Source organism: Durio zibethinus, chromosome 10 (genome assembly GCF_047325235.1).
Source record: "Durio zibethinus cultivar Kanyao isolate XHJ-2024 chromosome 10, ASM4732523v1, whole genome shotgun sequence".
Classification (NCBI taxonomy): domain Eukaryota; kingdom Viridiplantae; phylum Streptophyta; class Magnoliopsida; order Malvales; family Malvaceae; genus Durio; species Durio zibethinus.
Genome location: NC_143171.1, coordinates 15,071,900 through 15,090,148, shown reverse-complemented (window position 1 = coordinate 15,090,148; position 18,249 = coordinate 15,071,900). Strand labels below are relative to the sequence as shown.

The 18,249-nt window shown below is 30.3% G+C and overlaps 1 non-coding gene and 1 pseudogene across 1 annotated transcript; both read right to left on the bottom strand.

Annotated features, from left to right (window-relative positions):
- Window positions 1–2,123: 2,123 nt before the first annotated feature.
- Window positions 2,124–2,279, bottom strand: LOC149516438 (5.8S ribosomal RNA). Its single transcript, XR_016346009.1, has one exon. It is a non-coding gene; the product is annotated as a 5.8S ribosomal RNA (ribosomal RNA).
- Window positions 2,280–2,570: 291 nt separating this feature from the next.
- LOC149516437 (18S ribosomal RNA) lies at window positions 2,571–4,374 on the bottom strand (annotated as a pseudogene).
- Window positions 4,375–18,249: the final 13,875 nt, after the last annotated feature.

The window sequence follows — 18,249 nt, the reverse complement described above, 5'->3', positions numbered from 1 at the left end:
AGGATTGATCACCTCGTGGAAGGGATCGATCGGGTCATGATTTTCAAAGGCAAATTAGTTCAAAAAATGAACCAATCGATCCCTTCATGGAAGGGATCGATTGGTTTTGGGCGAAAATACTCCAACGGCTATTTTCTTCTCCCAAACACTTCTAATGGCTACCTATTCAATTTCTCTATAAATTGGGCACTCCAACACATCAAGAGGATTGATGAATCAAGAGAGCAAGAGCCAATCAGCCACATTTTCATTCTCTCAAAGAATCAAGAGTTTTTAGAGCTTCAAAGTCCATATCTTTGTATTTATTGTATCCAATTTTTATTTGTTGTTCATTCATCATTTTTTTATACTTAAACTTAGCAAACACTTAGCCTTAGAGAGGTTGTTCTATTGTTTGCAAAATTACCTTTGATATACAAGGGTGGAAGAGAACAAGAGGTGAGGTATCCTCTTGAGAGCTTTGTAGTGAGATTGGGTAAAATACTACAAAGGGTAGAGGTTTCTATCTTAAGTCTTAGAAAGAAAAAGATAGGTTGTATTTTCAATTCAAGAATAGTGGATTGAAGCCTTGGTGTGGACAATCAAGAAGAGAGGACGTAGGTGTCTTGTGGAGAAGGATCAAACCTCTATAAATCATTGTGTTGGATTTCTCTATCCCTATCTTCTTATAATTTATTGTTGTTCATATTTGATTTTAAGTTCATTAATTGTTATTGTTTGCATTATATTTTCATCAAAAGTGCTTATTGTCTTAAATTCCTTCAACTATATTGAAATCATTGTTTGGGAAGAATTTGGAGAGATCCAATTCACTCCCTTCTTGGATCACCATCTAACCTATAAAGCTAACACGTATTTATTATTTTCAATTAATATTCAAGTAATTATTATTAATTTGTTTACAAGGACCAATATTTATTAAATTATTTTAATATTGTTATTTATTTAATCGATATTTTTTGTTATTAATAATTAATATTCAAGTAATTAGAACTAAAACCTAAGGTGTTTTGTTTAAGTTTATAATATTTATATAACTATTTAAACAATTATTTATTTCAAATCGTTATAACTATTTGTTTTGTTATAAAACAAATGTCTCTGTTCATACAAGCTTATTACGAATAAAATAATACAAATTAATTACTGTTCAGACAATTAATAAGTATAACATTTAAAAATAAATCTGTCTATCAAACAAATTCAAACAGTTATAACTATTTGAACTATTATTTATTTCATATCATTATGACATTTTGTTTCATTATAAAACAATTGTTTCTATTTATTCAAACTTATTAGATTAAAATAACACTAATTTCTTAATTTTTAACTAATAAGTCAAAAATTTTAAAAATAAATCTATTTAATGAGCTAGTTTAAATAGTCATGGTTATTTGAATAATTATCTATTTCAAATCATTATGACCTTTTGTTTTGTGATAAAATAATTTTTTCTGTTTATCTAATATTTGAATTGTTTCAACTTATTAAATTAATAAGTAATTTATTAATTACTCTTTGACTCCATTTTCAAAGTACTTTTCATCTTTCCCTCACGAAACTTATTCGCTATCGGTTTCTTGCCCGTATTCAATCTTGGACAGAATTTACTATTCGATTGGGGCTGTACTCTAAAAAAAGAACTCGACTCGTAGACAGCACCTTATTGTGCGATAAGGTCCAGGCATAACAGGGCACTCACCCTTTATGGTGGCTTTTTCCAGGGGACTTAGGCTCGGTTTGTCACTAAGGATGCTTCTACAGACTATAATTTGAACACGAAGATGCTCAATTCTTAAGCTAGGCTCTTCTCGGTTCACTTGTCGTTACTAAGGGAATCCTGGTAAGTTTATTTTCCTCCACTTATTGATATGCTTAAACTCAACGGGTTATAATGTAAGCATTGACTGAATGATGCGAGGGGTTCGATGGGGTCTGGATGGACAATGTGCACGTCTCATTAGAACAAGGCATGCAATGAGCTTTACCATTGACGGTCATGACACCATCGTTGTTAAGGACTTATTTTTGGACCAATCATGTTTGATGAGATCATGGGAAGCCATCGTTCGCCCCCTCAATTGAAGCTGATAGGTAAGAGGTTAGAGGGTGATGATGCATGACACCTAGGTAGGCGTGCCCTTCGCCTAAGGGCTTGGGGCACAACTTATGTTCAAAGACTCAATAGTTCACGAGATTCTACAATTCACACCAAGTATCACATTTCATTACATTCTTCATTGATACGAGAGCCAAGATATCCATTACTGATAGTCATTTTGGTTTTTCTTGACAAAAGGAGCCATGGTGTTACCCATGCATACACCGTAAATGGGATGGCAACAGCACACATGCTCTTTTTCATTTAGGTTCCTTGGCATGATTCATGTTCGAGGTTTGTTATTTGGTCACAGGTAATGATGCTGATCGTTTCATTTGCTCGGGAGGCAGAACGAAGCGATCGTCGCACATGCCTAAGGCTAGAAAAAGCTCAGGCCACAAAGGCACCCTCGCCCTTTTGGCGTCTTATTAACACATTCATGGGTCATTCGTTAAGCCAATTTTGACAATGATCCTTCCGTAAGTTCACCTATGGAAACCTTGTTATGACTTCCTTCCTCTAAATGATAAGGTTTAGTGGACTTTTTGCAATGTCATAGGTAGTGAACCGTCCATGTCACTGTAATCTAAATACTTCACCAGACCATTCAATTGGTATGAGCAACAAGCAGTGTGTACAAAGGGCAGGGACATAGTCAATGTAAGTTGATGACTCGCACTTACTAGGAATTCCTCGTTGAAGACCAATAATTACAATGATCTATGCCTATCACAATGAAATTTCAAAGATTACCAGGGCCTATCGGCCAAGGCTATAAACTTGTTGAATACATCAGTGTAGCACATGTGTAGCCCAAAACATCTAAAGGCATCATAGACCTGTTATTACCTCAAACTTTCTTAGTCTAAGTAGCCATAATCCCTTTAAAAAGCTAGCCATGAAGGATCATCTCCTCGTAGCTAGTTAATAGGTTGAGGTCTCATTCGTTAATAAAATTAAGCAGACAAATCGCTCTACCAACTAAGAATGGCCATGCCCCACCACCTATAGAATCAAAAAAGAGCTTTCAGTATGTCAATCCTTACTATGTCTAGACCTGATAAGTTTCCTTGTGTTGAGGCAAATTAAACTACAAACTCCACTCCCAATGGTGCCCTTCTATCAATTTCTTTAAGTTTTAGTCTTGTAACCATACTTCCCTTAGAATTTGAAACCTTTGATTTTTCATAAGATGCCGACAGAGTCTTAAAAGTAACATTCGTTGATCCCTGGTTGGCATCATTTATAGTTGAGACTAGGATGGTATTTGATCAACTTCGAGCCCCTAACTTTTATTTTTGATTAATGAAAACATCCTTGGTAAATGCTTTCGCAATTGTTCATATTTCATAAATCCAAGAATTTCACCTCTGACTACAAAATACGAATGCCCTTAATTATCCTTATTAATCATTACTCCGATCCCAAAGGCCAACACAATAGCACCAAAATCTTATGATGTTATCCTATGCTAATGTATACAAACGTAAGCCTACATTGATTATTATAATTATTTCAAAGTAACATCACCAGAGGAATAACCTACCTAGTTAAGGTTAGAAGTGCATCGTTGGTTATAAGGACAAGTAGATTAGTGCTCAAAGTGAGGTGGACCAGATGACCCAACCTTAGTTTCAACTATGAGTTTTTTAACTGCAACAACTTAAATATATGCTATTAGAAATAGAATTACTGTGGCTGCTGGCACCAGACTTGCCCTCTAATGGATCCTCATTAAGGGATTTAGATTGTATTCATTTAAATTACTAGACTCATAGAGCCTGGTCTTGTTATTTATTATCACAACCTCCCTGTGTCAAGATTGGTTAATTTTTTGCCTGTAGCCTTCCTTGGATGTGTTAGCCTTTTCTCATGTTCCCTCTCTGGAATCAAACCCTAATTCTTCGTCACCGGTCACCACTATAGTAGGCCACTATCCTACCATCAAAGGTTGATAGGGTAAAAATTTGAATGATGCATCCCTGGCACAAAGGCTGTGCGATCTGTCAAGTTATAATGAATAATTAGAGCAAAGGGCAAAGCCCACATCGACTTTTTATCTAATAAATCATCCCTTCCAGAAGTAGAGGTTTGTTATATGCTTCAACTATAGAATTACTACAGTTATCTGAGTAGTAGATACCATCAAACAAACTATAACTGATTTAATGAGCCATTCATAATTTCACAGCTTAAATTAGTTCATATTTACACATGCATGGCTTAATATTTGAGACAAGCATATGACTGCTGGCAGGATCAACCAAGTAGCATTCTTTTAGGACATTAGGACTACATAAGCCTCAACACACCAACTAAGTGGTAGAGAGAGCCAACAGGGAGCACAAGCATGTGTCAAGCACGCAAAATGCATAGCTTTGGATGAACAAGGGCTAAAAGCCAGCACCTACAAAACATTCTGCATTCGATAGTATGAATGAACATAGTGTACCAATCCAGCCACGAGGGTTTGGGTGGCACACTTAGGACACGAGGCACAATTAAAGTCTGACCCATAACCCCTAAGGACACAAGACAGATAAGGGATGGCAAGACATTCGATTTCCTTCAATTTAGTTATGCAACACAAGATCCCGATCACACCTCAAGGTATGATGACCACATAAAGGAGACACTCATGCCCATTGCATACAAGTAGTAGTATTCATGCATACCGATCCATAACCCACCTAATCAATTACACAATGAGCAATCAGAGGAAATGACGTATGAGCCATACCATAACCACTTGGCAGGGGAAAAACATAAGCAAGGGCCACGAGACTACACCTACCATCCAATAGGTCACCACCTTAAAGGGACGTTACCTAATTCAAGGACTTGTTCCTAGGGTCTTAAGTAATATTGATTGTATGCACTGGTTTGGCCAGGCCAAGGCATTTTTTATGGTCGATGAGAAGGATCATGAAACTATCAAATACTTGAAAGACTTGGCCAGCCTAAGCCCATTATTGAAACTTTCACTTACACCACCTCATGGAGTCATTGCGTGATTCAGGGACTTGGTCTTAGTGTCACGCCCTGGACGGGTGCGCCAGGCACATCAGGTAGACCAGCAGGCGAGCCAGAGGTTTAGGCCCGTAGACCAGGCGTGCTGGCGGGTATCTGTGTGCAAAGCCTAGCAAACGAGCTCAGAACGCCCGCCCGACTTGTAGGCCAACCCATGAGTCAGCATCAGCATCCTGGCAGATTTGGTTAACCCTGAAAATCAGGAGCCAACATCCTGATTGATTGTAATCCCATGATTTTAGCCTTTATTCTAGGGATATGCCATTAAGTTGTAGCTGGAGCCTCAACTATAAATAGAGGGCTGCTCTACCCTCATTTGTACACCATCAAACACTTCTGTTTTAGTGAATACAAGAGCATTTCCAGAATTCTATCTTCCTATCCTGTTTCTCTTTAACTTACATAATCAGCCCTTCCCATTGTTTTAGTGCCCGCACGCTTGTGTTTTAGGCTGACTTAGGCATAAAGGAAGAGATTTCAAGCCTAAAGTCGCACGGATTCTGAGTCTAAGGTCAGAGCCCGTGACAGTTGGTATCAGAGCAAGTTCGATTCTGCATGTTTGTGTTGTGCAAGTTAGATCGTGATTGAGGAGATGGCATCCCAAAGCGACGTTGCTAGCCAACAACCAGAGGCCCAAGAGCATGGACGAGAAAGAGGCAAGAAAGCTGGTTCTAAAGATATCTGGTCTACCATGGACGATAGGCTGGCCAAGGTGGATGTGACCATAGACGACATGGGGGAGAAGCTAAAGGAAGTAGAGACTCACATTGCATCGTTAGACTTCATGGATGAGGAGATCCAAAGTGAGCTAGAAGCTGCTCTCAACAATGGCCTGGATGCGATCACCCGAAAGAATGAATCCTTGGAGGTGGAAGTGCTGACTTTGCGAGATGGCATGAAGGCCATGCACTATGGCATGGAGGCCATGCACTATGGCATGGAGGCCATGCACCATGGCATGGAGGAGCTTACCAGTGAGCTCGTGACTTGTAAGACTGCCATTAGGAATGGCATGTTTGTCGGAGTGTCCAAATCCATATTGGAGATCCCTAAACCTAAGGAGTTCAAGGGGACTAGGACGGCCAAAAAAGTAGACAACTACCTTTGGGGTATGGAACAGTACTTCCAGGCCATTGGCATGCAAAACGAGGTGATAAAGGTAAGCACCACTGCTATGTATCTCACTGATGTAGCTTTATTATGGTGGAGGCGCAGGTGTGATGATGTCAGGCGTGGGAGCGCCAAGATTGGAACTTGGGCAGAGTTTCAAAAGGAGTTCAGAGAATAATTTTACCCAAAGTATGCCGATGATGAGGCACTGGCAAAGTTACGCAGGCTGAGCCAGCAAGGGGACATAAGGGAGTATGTCTAAAAATTCTCTGAACTGATGCTACAGATGTCGGATTTAGACGAGAAGGACGCCTTCTTTGCTTTCATGGATGGGCTGAAGCCGTGGGTGAAGCATGAGCTACAAAGGAGAGGAGTTCATGACTTGGCTAAAGCCATGACTATTGCCGAGGCCTTGATAGAGTTCAAGCCTCTGAACAAGTTCGAGTCTACCAAGCCCAAGGGTAAGGGCAGGGATGATAGGGATCGAAAGAAGCAGTCCAAGAGGAAGGACCGAGACCGAGAGTCCAAGGATGGAGATCGAAACCATTCAACCAAAGATGACGAGAGGAAGCCACCAACAGGCAAGTGGAAAGCAAAAGGGGACCGAGAGCCACTAGCATGCTACCTATGTGGAGAGAGCCACATAGCACGTAATTGCCCGTAAAAAGGTAAGCTGGCTGTTGTAGACAAAGAGTCTGACGAGGAGCCTGAGTCAAGGGCAGCAAAGCTTGGGTCGTTGATGTTCAATGCTGTCCAGAGTAAGGGGAGTCGCAAGCCAAAGGGCTTGATGTTTATGGATCTGATGGTTGCGGGTCAAAAAGTGAGCGCACTGGTGGACACAGGTGCCTCACATCTTTTTATTTTAGGTGATGGAGCCCGGAAGCTCGGACTAAAGGTGCAGAAAGGGACTGGTACCATTAAGACGGTGAACTCCAAGGAAGTTTCAGCCATTGGAGTAGCACGGGGTGTGGAGTTACAGCTTGGAGACTGGAAAGGCAATGAGACCATTGAGGTAATACCCCTTGATGACTATGAGTTTGTGATTGGGTTGGATTTCCTTGTTCGGATTAACGCCCTCCTTGTGCCTTTTGTCGATTGTGTTTGCATCTTGGATGCACGGTGCCAATGTCTAGTACCATTGAAGAGAGGGTCTGGAGTTGGGTCACGGGTGGTGTCAGCCATCCAATTTGCCAAGACGGTAAGCAGAGAAGAAGACACCTTCTTGGCAGCCCTAAAATATGATGAGCCAAGGCAGAAAGAGATCGAGTCACCTTTGGAGGTGCTAAAAGTGTTGAAGACTTTTAGTGATGTGATGCCCGTAAAGCTGCCTAGCAAGCTACCACCTAAGAGAGAGGTGGACCACAAGATCGAGCTGGTGTCCGAGGCCAAGCCACCAGCCAGAGCCCCTTACCAAATGTCTCCACCAGAGTTAAAGGAGTTGAGAAAGCAGCTCAAAGGGTTAGTTGATGCTGACTTCATCAGGCTATCGAAGGCACCCTATGGTGCATCGATTCTATTTCAGCACAAGCATCTTGCGGAATTGGATTTCCAAATGGAGTATAAGCCAGGACAGGCGAACCTAGTGGCAGATGCCCTGAGCAGAAAGGCTAACCTTGTTGCCATTAGCCAACCAGAGGGGTCACTGGTGCCGTGCATCAAGGAGGGACTTGCGCATGATCCTACAGCCAAGGCTTTGATGGAGTATGCTCAGCAAGGCAAGACTAGGCAGTTTTGATTGCAAGATGGTTTGCTGTACACCAGGGGCAGTAGACTGTTTGGGCCGTAGCACGAGAAGCTTCGCAAGGAAGTTTTGTAAGAGTGTCATGATTCAAGGTGGGCTGGACACCCAGGAGTGAGTCACACCTTGGCGCTGATCGAGGAGTGGTACTACTGGCCGTACATGAGGGACGATGTGGAGGCCTATGTGAAGACTTGTCTTGTGTGCCAATAGGACAAGGTGGAGCTCAAGAAACCAGAGGGTCTCTTGGAGCCATTGCCAGTGCCAGAGCGACAATGGAAGAGTGTTTCTCTAGACTTTATAGTCGGTCTACCCAAAGCAAACGGGTTTGGAAGCATCATGGTAGTGGTGGACAGATTTTCCAAGTATGGAATTTTCATTCCAACAACCAAGGAGTGCCCAACGGAGGAGGCAGCTCGATTGTTCCTGAAGAACATGGTGAAGTACTAGGGAGTGCCGAGGACCATTGTTAGTGATCGGGACGGGCATTTCACAGGCAGGTTCTAGACTGAGTTGTTCAAGCTGTTGGGGTCAGACTTGAACTTTTCCACCAGCATGCATCCGCAGACCGATGGGCAGACAGAATGAGTGAATGGACTATTGGAGGTCTACCTCAGGCACTATGTGAGTGCCACACAAAGGGACTGGCCAAAGCTACTAGATATTACCCAGTTTTCCTACAACTTGCAAAGGAATGAGGCAACGAACCAGAGCCCATTTGAGGTTGTGACAGGGCAACAACCACTAACACCCGGTTCGATTGCTGTAGGTTATACAGGGCCGAATCCAGCAACATACAAGTTTGCCAAGGCATGGCAGGAGCAAACTGACTTGGCCAGAGTTTGTCTACACAAGGCGGCCAAGAGGTCAAAGAAGTGGGCAGACCAGAATAGGCGGGACGTGCAGTTTCAGGTTGGAGACTTGGTGTTGGTGAAGCTACATCCCATTGTGCGCCATAGAGGGCTGCACAAAGGCCTAGTCCAAAGGTATGGGGGACATTTCTAAGTAGTCAAGAGGGTAGGCAAGGTTGCCTACAAGTTGGATATGCCACCCAAGCCGAGGGTACATCAGTGTTCCATGTGAGCATGCTCAAGCCATTCCATAAGGATGAAAGAGATCCAGGACGGACAGAGACTTAAGCTTCGAACCCGTACGGCTTCAAGACCCGGGCATTCACCCTTTCGGCATCCCGAATCAACCTTACCGCCACGGTTCACACCCTTGTGAGGTATTGTCCGCTCTGACCCCCTTGGCCTCATGGTTTTATCCTACAAAAGGTGCCTCACAAGGTGGAGATGGTGTGAACCCTTTTATACCCCAGTGACCCTCCTATTATGTTCAATGTGAGATTCAGGACTCCTCCTTAGGTCCGTGACATTTTTTCGCACCCAACCTCGTGACGTTCTCGTCACGGAGGCTGGCCACCCTGCCTGCCTCTCTTGAGGTGCTTGGCATGGATCGAACGGATTAGGGCTGGCTCTGATACCACTTGTCACGAGTCAAGACTTAAGCTCCAAACCCGTACGGCTCCGGGACCCAGGCATTCACCCTTCCGGCATCCCAGATCAGCCTTCCATCATGGTTCACACCCTTGTGAGGTATTGTCTGCTCTGGCCCCCTGGCCTCACGATTTTATCCTACAAAAGGTGCCTCACAAGGCAGAGATGGTGTGAACCCTTTTATACCCCAGTGACCCTCCTATTATGTTCGATGTGGGATTCAGGACTCTCCCTTAGGTCTGTGACATTCTTTCGCACCCAACCTCGTGACGCCCTCGTCCCGGAGGCTGGCCACCCTACCTACCTCCCTCGAGGTGCTCGACGTGGATCGAACGGTTTAGGATTGGCTCTGATACCACTTGTCACGAGTCGAGACTTAAGCTTCGAACCCGTGTGGCTCTGAGACCCGGCCATTCACCCTTCCGGCATCCCAGATTAGCCTTCTGTCACGGTTCACACCCTTGTGAGGTATTATCCATTCTGGCCCCCTGGCCTCACGGTTTTGTCCTACAAAAGGTGCCTCACAAGACGGAGATGGTGTGAACCCTTTTATACTTCAGTGACCCTCTTATTATGTTCGATGTGGGATTCAAGACTCTCCCTTAGATCCGTGACATTAGGGTATGGGATAGCATTAGCCGCAGGCATAGGCTTGAGCTCGACCTTTTTAAGTGCATGCCAACCAGCCAAGGCCATAGGCTCTTGTGAGTCACTGAAGCAACCAGTCTTTAAACAACACAGCCAAAAGGCATACATGGCTTGGATTTTACCTCAAGGACATTGCCATGGATGTACGTAATGAGAGGCCCATCACGCACACCTATTTCCTTTGAGAAAGGGAGAAAGAGCATCCAGACAACCAACCCTTAAAAAGCATAAGAGATTTTATAGATATGCTAGCATAGACATTAAAGTGTCTGAAATAGGGACACTTTTTTTAAATAGAAATATCCCACACCAAGGGTCCACAGGTGCCGGTGATGGTTGAAGCTTGTACTTGTACCAAGACCCAGCATATACTGATGGTGTTCGAGGTAAGTACCCGCAGCAAGGGCCAGCATATGCCAATAGTGATGAAGGTAACAGTTAGAATGAAGGGCCATATTTTTTTTATACTGATCAAGGCACGTGCATGTGTCACGGATCTAAGAAAGAGTCTTGAATTTCACATCAAACATAATAGGAAGGTCACTAAGGTATAAAAGGGTTCACACCACCTCCGCCTTGTGAGGCACCTTTTGTAGGACAAAACCGTGAGGCCAGGGGGCCAGAGCAGACAATACCTCGCAAGGGTGTGAACCGTGGCGGTTAGGCTGATTCGAGACGTCAGAAGGGTAAATGCCCAGGTCTCAGAGCCATGCGGGTTTGGAGCTTAAGTCTCGACCCATGACAAGTGGTATCAAAGCCAGCCCTAAACCGTTCGATCCATGCCAAGCACTTCAAGGGAGGCAAGCAGGGTGGTCAGCCTCCGTGATAAAGGCGTCACGAGGTTGAGTGCGAGAGAATGTCACGGATCTAAGAAAGAGTCTTGAATCTCACATTGAACATAATAGAAGGGTCACTGGGGTATAATTATTTATTATATAATTAAATCACAGTTATTATATAATAACTATAATTTATAATAATATTTAATAATTTATATATTATTTAAAATTAATTTATATAAATAATTAAATAGTATATAATAATAGTATTTAATTATTTATTATTAATAGAATTAATAAAATATTTAATACAACATTATCTATATTAAGTTATAATAACAAAATTGTATTATATATAATATAATTATTATATATAATAATTCTAATTATATGCAAAAATAATCAAACAGTTAATAATTAATTTATTAAGTTATAAATAAATTTAATTATTATTAATTAATTATAATTATATTATGTAATATTTATATATTAAAGCTTATTATTTATTATAACTAATTATATAATTTATTATAACTTGAAATTTATGTTATTAAATGTTATATAACAATTTATTAATTACTAGTATAATTGATAAATAAATAATTTTACAAGTTAATACAATAAAATAATTACTAATTATTACATTTTTACTTATTTTTAAATGATTAAATAAATAGATTTATTTTTTAAATTTTTTACTTATTAATTTAGGATTTAATTATTAATATTGTTTCAAATTATATTAATAATAAAAAATTATTATTAATAATTTCTTATATATAATCTAATTATATATATTAATCATTATAATAATAAATATTATTTATATAATATAATCAGATTATTGATTCAATGAACATATTTATTTTTTAACTTTTTTACTTATTAATTTAGAAAATATTAGTAAATTAGTATTATTTTATTTCTTCTAAGCTTGTATTAACTGAAACAATTATTTTATGACAAATCAAAAAGTTATAACGACTCTAAATAGTAATAATTTTTATACTAATTTATTAATATTTATTATTATTAATATTAAAATAAATATTTCGAACACATTGAGTCATTGATTCAAATAATTATTACCATTTAGAATCATAATTAAGTATCATAATAAAATTATTAATTAAAATATCAAATTAAATTATATTTGATCTATTTTATAATTAATAAATATAATTATTACCAGTTCATATTAATTGTTTTATTTTGAATAAGATTATTATAAGGAAATATTATTCAAAATAATATACTAATAATAGATCTATTTGAATTAAATTTATATATTTATTATATATAATTATAATATATAATAAATATAATATCAATTAATAATTGTATAGACTTAGTAATTAGTAAAATAATAATATAATATTAATTAAACTAATAAAAGATTTATAATAATTATTTAATATTAATTATTAATATTTAATCTATTTTATAATTAATAAATATAATTATTACTAGTTTATATTAATTTATTTTATTTTGAATAAGATTATTATAAGGAAATATTATTCAAAATAATATACTAATAATAGATCTATTTGAATTAAATTTATATATTTATTATATATAATTATAATATATAACAAATATAATATTAATTAATAATTGTATAGATTTAGTAATTAGTAAAACAATAATATAATATTAATTAAACTAATACAATATTTATAACAATTATTTAATCTTAATTATTATTAATATTTAATTATCAATTTATTAAAATATTATATTATATAAAATAATTTAATATAATATTATTAAATATTATAAGTTTTAAATTAATATTTAAATGATATTGATATTTATATATATAAATTGGACTTATATTATAGAATTATCAAAGTATATTAATAAAGTAATAAATTATTTTATTATTTATGATACAAAAATAATATACTAATTATTTTTTAATTTATACTATTGCTAATTAATTTATAATTATATATTGTATACTATTATATAATTTAATAATCAAATTAAAACAATTATAAATTTGGTTTAATAATTTATATAATAGTTATATAATATTTTAATATTTAATTAAAATATATACTATTAATAAGAATGATTTAATTAATATTTCAAATTAATTATAGTTATATTTATTGTTAAGCTTATGGCTTAATTCTTTTATATTATTTAAAAAGAATTGAAGATAATTTTAATTATTAATTTATTAAATATAAATTCTTATTATATATATTTTTACTTAATTATAAATAAATAATAATTCTTATGATTTAAATATATAATTTAAATTATATAATTTATTAAATTATTAACTATAAATATTATTAAGCCATAATCTATACAGTTAAAATTTAAACAATAATTTTAAATAATTTTAATTTTAATTAATTTTAATTATATAAATAAATTAGATTTAATAATTAAAATTAATATATATTATAGTATTAAGTATAACTAGTAAAAATATATTTAATAATAATTATTAAATATATTTAATTAAATATTTATATTTTAATTAATTAATTAAATAAGATTTAAATATTTATTATATTTATGAATTAATTTAAATATAAATTAAACTAATTTATCCTTAATAATTTAGTAATTATTATTTAAGTTTAATATTAATAAAAATTAAATTTAGTATTTAAGATAACTATATTATTATCTTAATTATTATTAATTATAACATGATAATTAGATTTATTTGTATTAATAATAATTATTATTAATTAATAACTTTTAATTTTACGTATATATTTCTATTTTATTTTATTATAATGTTATAATGATTGTTAATAAATATTTATAATATATATTGTATAATTTAAACAAAAGAAACAAAATAATTTAATATAATTAATTAAATTATACATGTCATGTTACAAATATATTTCTATTAATATATGTTATTTTTATTAAATAGAAAATTAAAATAATAGATTAAAATAATTACAATTAAATATTTATATTTATAATTTAATTCTTTAAAGTATTAACTGCTAATTATTAATTTTCTATTTAATTAAATAAATTGAAAATTAAAATTAATAATAATACTAATTTATTACCTTTTGTTAAGTCATCAAATACTTGTTTCATATCTTACAAGTTTGTTTTAACTAATTATTATTAATTTAACAAATACCTAAAAGTCAATAATATTTAAACTTATTAATATAATTCAATCAAAATAATAATAAAGAGTTTGTTATTTAATAACGATTGTAATGTATGTGAATAATTATATCTAATATTGATATTATTATTAGTAATGATTTTAAAAAGATAATTGTTGAAATAGTTATAACTATTTGAACTTGTTCGATAAATAGAATTATTTTTTCAAATCTCATGCTTATTAATTTTTTGAATGTCAATAAATTATGACCCTTATCTTATAAATTGAATATTTTGAAATAGTTGGAGATTAAAATAATAAATATATTTACCAAACAAGTTTAAATAGTTTAAATTATTAAATCTTATTATTTAAATAATTATTAATTTAAAAGATAATTATATTCCTTATAGTCTTAACTATTTAAACTTAAATTAGAATAATATTCAAATAGTTGTTTGTTCAACTTATTAATTTTAATAAGTTTATTATTTTAAACTTATTTAAATTATTTGATAATTTAAATAAGTTTTATAAAACAATTATAAAACTTAACTTATATTAAAATAATTAATCAATTACATCAGTATTATCTATTTAATAAATTAAATAATAAACTTATTTGAATAATTATCTAATAATATTAAAATATTGAAAATTATCTATTACAGTTTTAATAATTTAATTATTACCATAATATTAATAAAAAAATAATTGAATATAGTATTAACTTTTTGTTTTAAAATAATAATAAATAATATTTAAATAGGCTTTTTATTATCTAATTAATAAAATATAAAATATTTTATATTATCTTTAATATTCAATTATATTCTAACTATATAATTATCTATAATTGTAAGTAAGAGATAATATTTTAAAAATAATATATTAATTAGATTTATTAGATTAATAAGCAATTTAATATAAACCACATTAAAATAATAAATTAATTTATTATTTAATAATATTAAAAATAAATTAATAATTAAATTAATATTAAAATAAAATCCTTATAATAATTTAGTTAAAATAAATAATTATTATTTAAAACAAACTTGTAAGATATGAAACAAGTATTTAAACTTATATTAATACTAAATTTATATATATAATTATAATTATAATTAATATAGATTGTTCATTATAAGTTTAAATAACAAATAATTACAACATTTAATTAATTTATTATAAACTATTAGTTTATTTGCAATTATTATGTAAATAGATTAAATTATTAAATTATTAGTATGAATAATAATATTAATTATAATTATTATTTAGATAAATTATATAATAATTTAATAATATTAATTATAACTAATATACATTATCATTATAATATTTAAGTTCATAAAAACTTATCTGAAATAAAATAATACTACTTATTAATATTTCAAAAATTAATAAGCAAGAGATTTAAAAACTAAAGCTATTTTACAAATCAATTCAATTAGTTATGACAATTTGAACAAATATCAATCTCAAATCATAATGATCTTTGTTATGTCATAAAACAATTGTTTCTAATTATACAAGCTTATTCAGATAAAAATAATACTAATTTAATAGTATTTCAAAAATTAATAAGTAAGTGATTTAAAAAATAAATGTGTTTGCCAAATTAGTTAAAATAGTTAAGACTATTATAATAATTATCTATTTCAAATCATTATGACCTTTTGTTTAGAAATATTATATTTAATGGTTTTATTTATTTATTTTAATAATTAATAAATAACAATTAATTTATAAACATTAATTAAATATAAATTATATAAATTTATTATTATTAAATTAAATTATTCTTATTAATTTTAATAATAACAATAAATACATATTGATAATTTGTTAATTAATCATATTATTGTTAATATTATTATAAAATTTTAATTTATTATAAAATTTTAATTATAACAATTTGAAACAATTAATAATTTAATATATATTATTGTATATTATAAATTATTATTTGAGATTAATTATTAGTACTAATAATATTTTATTACTAATTAATATTAACTAATCAAATTCATTATAAAATTTTAATGAATCATATATTATATTATTAAAGATTGTAGTATGAATAATTAACTTAATATAATTAATCTAATTAGTATAAATAATTATATTAATTATTTAAAATTAAATAATTAATATATCCATTTTAAAAATAATTTAAATATTTTCAAATAGTTAATATAATAATTAACTATATTGATCAATTTATAAATTATACAATTGTAAATATTTTATAATTTATTAATATAAATTATAAATATTAAATATATTAATATAATTTGGCTGATTTCCTTCTTTTCTTCTTACTTAGGTTAGCCAGACCTTGGATTAGATTTCAACAATAGGCATTTGAAAGCCAGCAAAAGGCTAAGAACGATCGATCATTTACTTTTCCCTTTATAAGGTCAAAAATTATAATATTTAATTGTTTAATTTATTATAATAGATATTTTAAATAATTTAATATTAATAATTAATTGTTTATGATAAATATATTATAATGTATTTAACTTATAATAAGCAATAATTTTGAAATAAGTATATTATAATTATAGTTGTTTGAAATTATAATCTAATTAGTTTATTAAATTAATATTATTAAAATATTTAATAATATATAAAATTAATATATAATTGTAAACTAAATTAAATAATCATAATTTATATTTTAATAATCTTATATTATTATATAATTATATATATTATAATCTTAATAATTATTAATATATATAATTAATGAATATAAATACTATTAGTATTAATATAATCTTATATTAAACTTATAAACTTAATATTATAATTAATTTACTAATCTAACTAACATTATTACTTTTGATTAAAGTATTATCAATAATATAATCAAAATAGATTTAATATTAAATTAATCAATTAATATACTAATTTTATAATTTTATTTAATAATATTATATTAAATTATTATAATTAATTATATAAATAAGTTTATATTATTAAATTAGTATTAATAATTAAAATTATCACCTCCTTTAATTTGGTAATAAATAATTTATAATATAATAATAAAAATATATAATTATTAATATTTTAATAAATTAGGTAATTTACAAATCAAAATTCCAATTTGATTTAAATTATAAATATTAATTATTAATGTTTTATATTATTATTTAAATTAACATTATAATAATATAATATTATAATTTATAATAATTAATATTAATTATAAGTATTAAATTTTTAATGGCATTCTCAATAATTATAATAATTATAATTGGTTTGGATCATTATAATTTTTCAATGTTTAAAAATAGTATTAAAAATAGTCATTTTTTAAATAATGACTACAATGTAATTAGCTTATTTTAAAATTTTAATTATAATTTATATCTAATAATATTTCACATATTATATTAATAAATGCTAATTTATTAACATTTGAAATAAAATTATTATCTACTAATTATTAATTAAAATATTAATTTTAACTGAAATTAAAATTAAAATTATTATATTTGAATAACAAGTATATTATTATACAAATAATAACTATATTGCTCTTGTTATAATTTCTACTTATAATAAATAGTAGTTTATTAATTTGTTAATTAATATAGTTTTATAACATTATTAAATTAAAATAATAATATTTATCAATTTTATTTTTAATTTAATTTATTAGTATTATAAATATTTAATACTTATAATAAATTAAGTTCCATATACTGAATGCATGACAACTCAATTTAAAAACTTTTAATAAGTTCAAATTACAAAAGGTATGATTCAAATTTATTAATAAATTATTAATTTAGTACAATTTGAAATAAATAAATGTTTAAATTGTTATAATTAATTGAACTAGTATGGTAAATAGATTTATTTATTAAATCTCTTATTAATTTTTGAAATATTAATAAATTAATATTATTTTATTTCAAACAAACTTATATGAACAAAAACATTTGTTTTACGATAAAACAAAAGGTTATAACGATTTGAAATAGATAATTATTCATATAATAAATATTGTTTATATTATTAATTTGAATAATAATTATAAATAGTATTATAATATTATATTTATTATAATTATATTATAATAAAATTTATAAATTAATAAACTTAAGTATTATTTATTCAATATTTTATAATATAGAAATTAAATTATAGTATCTTCTTTGATACTTCTAATTATTTAATAAATTATTAATATTATAATATATATCTTATAATAGATA